Here is a 7,572-nt window from a genome sequence, read left to right as displayed (position 1 = left end):
GTAAAGCAGCACCTCCAGTAGGAGGCCTGAACTCCACTAGAACAGAACGTAGTTTTTATGACTTCCATTTGTTCCAGTATAGAGTATATATACAGTATATTATATGTATAAATATTGTATTTCTCCCATCCTGTTTCTGAACATGGGTTCCTGCAGGGTTTAGATATGGGCCCTTTGCTGTATGAATACAACCTCGGACAAACCACGTCCACCATTTTACCCATGTCATAGGAAGTCACACGATCGTAGTTAAATGCTCCAGTTGAATTGTGGGATAGGACAGTGTGCTGCAATCGCACACTGCAAAATGGCTCCTGATTCAGTAAGTCATCCAGGTACTTTTCGCTTACAGTTTAATGAATACGATTTATTCAGACATACTACCCTGTACCGCATACTGTTTTGGCGTACTGAACAGAAGGGAAGTACGACATTTCAGCCTCAGTGACCAAGTGACCAGGTGACCAGTTGATCAGGTGACCATGTGACCAGGTGATCAGGTGACCAATTGATCAGGTGACCATGTGACCATATGACTATGTGACCAGGTGACCATGTGACCAGGTGACCAGGTGAGGTGTCCAGGTGACCATGTGATCAGGTAATCATAACATGGTTTTTGCACTGTATTTTGAGGTTATTAATGCACATTTCGTTTTTTGAAATCCATCAGGAGTGCAAAAGAGAAAGAGAGAGTAGCATATTGAGAGGAAACAGATGTGATAGCCAGAGATAGAGAGAGAGAGAGAGAGAGAGAGAGAGAGAGAGAGAGAGACAGAGAGACAGAGAGAGAGACAGAGATAGGGGGGATTATCCAAATGCTGCACAATGCCAATAAAATACCAATATAAAGAATTTAGCATCTGACATAAGAAACCACTACTGCCCTCTGGTGGATGAAACAAGAAGGCAATTAGAAGATTTGAAAAACATTTAATGTTACAGTGCGGACCTCTTTGAAAGCATGTATTTTACCTTAATAAAACCCTCACTATGAAAAAAACATTTATAAGCATAGATATGAAATTGTGCCTAAATAGAGAGAGAGAGAGAGAGAGAGAGAGAGAGAGAGAGAGAGAGAAAGAGAGAGAGAGAGAGAGAGAGAGAGAGAGAGAGAGAGAGAGAGACAGAGAGAGTAATTAACCTAGGTTATTCGATGACATGCTGTGATAGATTGTTCTGGATGATCATCCTAGATCATGTTGCTCCCGGGGGGTCAAATGGTTACTTTACTGAATTAGACAGCTGACTGATCCACTCTAAAGAAACAATGACTTTGTCCCTGCAGTGAGGGGACTACAGAAAAACCTTCAGTAGCAGGACATAAACCAGGACCAGATCAAGCAGGTGACCTGTCCCCCACTAGACAGGCAAAAATGTGTTTATCACAGCCTGAAATGTCAGCATCTTTTATTCTTTTGCATATATGGGCCACATCTGTATGTTTAAACTTACTGCCTCTCGAGTTCCAGTCACTACACCATACAGAGTTACTATGGCAACTTACACAGCTCTACCCTACAAATACTACACGCAGCGGCAGACTCAGCCCTGGTAGGCTTGCTCTCAGCCAGGTCACAGGAGAGCACAGGGCTGTGTTTGGGAGGACATGTCTCCTCCCTGGGGCTGTGTTTGGGAGGACATGTCTCCTCCCTGGGGCTGTGTTTGGGAGGACATGTCTCCCTGGGCATTTAGCTGCCAGTGCTTGCGTATTCAAACCACTGCACTGTTTGTCTGGGACGGAGAGGTTAGATTAGGATTAGACGCTGCCTGATAGAGGCACTGAAGATCCTCCTGAAGTCAATGATTTACTAATGAGAAAGCATCTCTCGCCCTCTCTCTCTCTCTCTCTCTCTCTCTCTCTCTCTCTCTCTCTCTCTCTGTTTCTCTCTCTCCCTCTCTGTCTCTCTCCCTCTCACTCCTGTGTGCTGTATATGTAATGCTAGGATACCTCGTGACAGAGCCAAGGTCCTGCCTGTCTTAGACTCAGCACATTCCTCTGATCCCTTGGCTAGCAGTAAACAAGTGACATAGTCAGCGTGCAAACCCCCCCCCCCCCCCCCCCACACACACACACACACACACACACTCACACAAACACACACCCCTGCTCCTCTCAGCCCCTGTAGGAGAGGGGGCCTCACTGTCAGCGCTCTGGGAGAAACCGAGATCAGCTCTGGCGTGGGACGCCGTGTGGACAGTACAGAGTGTAACAGGACACTTCAGGCCGCTGCTTGAGTCAGTGAACGTATGATGGAAATAGCAGATGGAGGGACAGCGCGTACATAGGCCGGCATGAACACACCTGCCTCGTGGGATCTCCACCACTGTGAGCAGGTCCAGGGGGCCACTGTGTCCAGCGTTCTACCTGTTCCACTCACCTGCATGCGTGTCACAACCTCCACAGATCAGAAACGTGTTTGGGAATCACAGAGCTGAGATTATTTAAAAATAAACATTTGAGTATCACATATGAACACCCACAAATGCATAAAGATATTCACACACACAAACACACACACACACACACACACACACACACACACACACACACACACACACACACACCTGCAATATTTTCCCCCTACACAGATGATGCCCCTCCAGATCAACGCCATATTAAACTGAAAAGGCAGGAAAATCAAGGCCATTGCCATGGTTACCACACCCCTGCCCCTGGCTCGTTTCCACCGCTCAGTGGGGTGCAGAGAGGATGCGACGACCTAGAATAACCTCTAACCCAGCCAGCAGCTGGAGCATGTGTGTGTGTGTGTGTGTGTGTGTGTGTGTGTGTGTGTGTATGTGTGTGTGTGTTTCAGATTGTGTGTGTGTGGGTGGGGCCATGAGCACAGAGATAGGTGACAGCGGGGTCTACGAGCAGAGTTCAGGAGGGGGAACAGGAGGAATGTGTAAAGAAAGAGTTAATTCAGATTAACAGTCGAGAGAGCAGAGAAAGAGATTGAAAGCATGGGAGAAGAAAAGGACCCTTACAAACTACACAATCTCTGAACAAAAGAAGAAAGTGTGTTTGGAGAACCCCCCCCCACTCCTTCTGCTGGCCCTCAGGCTCCATATCAGGCTGCTGTGTGGAGGTAAGGGGACCTCAGAGGCTCTCGCGCTTGGCTGGCAGCTTCTCTGTCTGGGCACGGTGACAGCGGCGGCTGGGGCGGGCCGTAGGCGGAGGTGCCTGGACTTGGCACGGAGAGAAAGGGAGCAGCGTGAATGCTGAGTCTGACGGTGGGTCAGCGGGGCCAGCCCAGCACAGACGGCCCAGCACAGACAGGAGCCCTGTGTCCATGGAGCAGACCCAGCGCAGACAGGAGCCCTGTGTCCATGGAGCAGACCCAGCACAGACAGGAGCCCTGTGTCCATGGAGCAGACCCAGTGCAGACAGGAGCCCTGTGTCCATGGAGCAGGCCCAGCACAGACAGGAGCCCTGTGTCCATGGAGCAGACCCAGCGCAGACAGGAGCCCTGTGTCCATGGAGCAGACCCAGCGCAGACAGGAGCCCTGTGTCCATGGAGCAGACCCAGCGCAGACAGGAGCCCTGTGTCCATGGAGCAGGCCCAGCGCAGACAGGAGCCCTGTGTCCATGGAGCAGACCCAGCGCAGACAGGAGCCCTGTGTCCATGGAGCAGACCCAGCGCAGACAGGAGCCCTGTGTCCATGGAGCAGACCCAGCGCAGACAGGAGCCCTGTGTCCATGGAGCAGACCCAGCGCCGACAGGAGCCCTGTGTCCATGGAGCAGACCCAGCGCAGACAGGAGCCCTGTGTCCATGGAGCAGGCCCAGCGCAGACAGGAGCCCTGTGTCCATGGAGCAGACCCAGCGCAGACAGGAGCCCTGTGTCCATGGAGCAGACCCAGCGCAGACAGGAGCCCTGTGTCCATGGAGCAGACCCAGCGCAGACAGGAGCCCTGTGTCCATGGAGCAGACCCAGCGCCGACAGGAGCCCTGTGTCCATGGAGCAGACCCAGCACAGACAGGAGCCCTGTGTCCATGGAGCAGACCCAGCGCAGACAGGAGCCCTGTGTCCATGGAGCAGACCCAGCGCAGACAGGAGCCCTGTGTCCATGGAGCAGACCCACTGCAGACAGGAGCCCTGTGTCCAGGCCATGGCGGGAGCAACTCCAGCACCCAGCAACGCTTCAGTGGGTCACCAGGGCTGGACTGTAGAGGGCTGGCAGTCTGTGACGTGCTCGTTTCAAACCTCCCCCATTTAATCCTTATGACAGCATAAGAGAGAACAATCCAAGACAGCTCACACACACACCCACACACACACCCACACACACACACACACACACACACACATTTGGCAAAGTGAATGGAATGTTCATGCCATTTCATTTCTTTTATTCATTCTAAAATGTTTTAAAAGGACTAATATGTGCTTTAATTAATGAAACAGACACATTTAAGGATGTAAACCTACATCTAAATCATTAGGCAGCTTTAGATCACTGTTGTCATGGTTTCTAGCTGCTACTGTGTTGCTGTACGATACACATTATGGGTCATGATCATGTGGTGATTACCAAGAAGGAAATGCCTAATAGAACAAAAGATATGATTTGCTCATATGGGTGTGTGACCGTGTATGCACACACCTACAACCACACACACACACTCATGCAAACACACATGCGGGCACACACGCAAACACATGTTGAACAAATTATGTCAGTGAACCTATCATGTGTTCCTTGGCATGGCTGAGTGTGTTGGACTCACAGGGAGGCCCGACTGTGTGGAGCTGCTCAGACAGGCTCCTGTCTCACACAGGAAGGTGCTGAACAACTTCACTTCAGCTTTTCATTTTTAACAATGAAAAAGAGGAAGAGCGCGCTCCCCCCCGCTAACCGCACACACACAGCTACACACTCAGCACTCTGGCCAGGAATCTGGCACATTCAGCTCCACTGAGCGTGTGCAAAACCAGCCGCTGACTGCACACACTCGCTCAGAGTCATGTTGCTGTTATTGAGATTACTAATATTAAATAATCATTCAGCCACCAAGTTTAGATTTGAGGTTTTTAATAGGACAGACTTTAAATGGCTTACTCTGCATATCAGTGTAGAGCTTGTAACTGTACCCTGCACTGTGATCAAGACAGTCGCAAACACGAGAAGGCAATGTTGTAATACAATCAGTGTATTACAGCCCTCCTGATATAATGGACACTGCAGTATTACTCATGAGACTGACAGGGGTCTCAGGCTCCGCTCTTGACATGCTGTGGCTCTGATGTGTTCTCTGTAGGGTTTTGTCCTGAGCACACACTTTGTCAGCCAGTGGTATACTCCTGCAGACCTGAAATGGCTGATGCATTTACACCATGACTCACGGGGCACTACTGTACCCATGAAGAAGTGTCGTTGGTAGGGGTGTGGAGCTGAGGACGGATCCTGGGTGTGACCAGGGAAGGGGTGTAGGTGCAGGCCGAGGTCTTCCTTATGGATGGCCATAAGAAGGAAGAACCTCCCAAGTAAATGAGTCCTGGATTAGCGCTGGGAGGGATGGGTTCTGTTCTGGTCTATGCTGTTGGGAGAATTGCACGTGGAAGCAGAAAGCCTTGGAACGGTTCAGCCACGAAAGTTTTGATTGAAAAACTAATGCATATTGTCCCACATGACAGAGCTGAATACAGATGCAACACCTTGTATTTAACATTTTAAACTGTGCCAAGAGACACTACCAAGTACATGTCTGTTCACACAAAACATACCAAAGATACCAAACATTCTCCCTCTAGTGGTCATCTGAAGAACTGCAAGAAGTGCAGTGCCTCTTGCAAGGGGTGCAACAGGAGATCACACTAACAACGACATCAAATGGATCAGTTTTATTGACTTTATCTTAACATATATTAATGAACGCAGATTAAGGCAACAAACCAAATGCAGACACATGAAAATCTTTTGTAGTGCACTCGGGAGATAAAAAGAACCAGCATTCAATTCATATAAAGCTTGAAACACCGCCAACACTTGAAATGAATATATGAGCCATTTGTAGAGTAGGCTAATTAAGCATAGCAGATTTAGCACAGGCCTAGTGTTGAAATTACGATAAATCAAAACCCATTTTAAAGCAATGCTATACTGTCTTATTGCAGGTACCTGTTCTGTGGTGAGATCTCCTTATGGCTTTACGAGGACATTGCTCTGCATAAGCAGGACTACACATTCTCAAATGTCCAACAGGGAACGAGGCACATGGTGGGTGTTCAAGCTGGGCAGGGAGGTAATGATGGCAGGTGACCTACAGTGACCGTACATGGGTGTGAAGCTCGTCAGACCTTACCGCTGCCCTGACCCAGCACAGCAGAGGGGGTGGAGCTGTTGGAGGCATTGTAGTCATGGGTGGAAGAGCATGTGCTCTGTTTAGAGCACTATATCCTGATGGTGCCACGCCAGCCTTCCAGAGTGGCATATTATGGAGAGGCCGTGTACCGGCTTCTTCAAACCAGTGTTTTTCAATCCAGTCCTCAGGGCCCACCAGACGGTTCCACAGTGTTGCTCTGTCCAAATTCCCAACAATTAGGTTCAAGTAAAAATGTTGAACCATCTGGAGGTTCTCATGGACTGGGTTGAGAAACATTGCTTTACACGGCTTTACTCGCCACAAACCCCATCTGGTGGTGAAGAGAAATTTACCAGAGGTCCAGTGAATGGGGGACCTCTCACATCTCAGTCAGGGAGACACAGCAGCTCTACCAGAGGCCTAGTTGACCAGGGACCTCTCACATCTCAGTCAGAGAGACACAGTAGCATGTGGATCAGTGCTGTTCAAATAGTCTTTTCAAATATTATGTGGTCACTAAATATTTTGAGGAACACTGATTATTCTGGTGAATTTCATACAGAGCTTTTTATGAATGCTTGAGGGGGATCATGTCAAGTTAAAAACCACAAACAATACAATTGTACAATTGAATTAATTGTAAAAATTACATCACTCGACCTTTACCATGAACTATTCTGTCAACATCAATCAAATTTGAGATTACTAAGGAAATAATAAATAATGCACTTTTACTTCAAATATTAAATACATTTTCAGTGGGCAGCCTTATTACAGGGCATTTTAGTTTATTGAACTGAAATTAGCTTAGCATGTTCACGTTTTGTTATTAGAGACAAGGCACAATCTGATGCTCATTGTTGGCATGGTAACCACACAATACATTACCTGTATACCAGGTCATTTACAAATCACTGGTTTTAGTGTGAATACCTGACAGTAGGTAAACAAGATGTATAAATGGTGTTGTAAGAATAATTGTCTATTGCATATTTAAACATGATTTTTTCTTAACACTGAACATTTTCTAATGATTTTAACCATAATGATTTTTAGTCATTAATGTAATGCAGATCAATTATGTGGGTGCTATTTTATTAAAAAATCAAATACAACCACTGATTTATTTATTTGCATGTCTTTTACATAGTAAGATGCCACTTTGTTGCAAATAGACTGATGTGACTAATCATGGTGACCTGTTTTGTTTCTTATTCCTTATATAGCATATAACTATGCAGCTAGTTTTCACCGCCCAAAGCT

This window comes from Brachyhypopomus gauderio, chromosome 3, assembly GCF_052324685.1.
Source record: "Brachyhypopomus gauderio isolate BG-103 chromosome 3, BGAUD_0.2, whole genome shotgun sequence".
In the NCBI taxonomy this organism is placed as follows: Eukaryota; Metazoa; Chordata; class Actinopteri; order Gymnotiformes; family Hypopomidae; genus Brachyhypopomus; species Brachyhypopomus gauderio.
Note: the sequence above shows the minus strand (reverse complement) of the source record.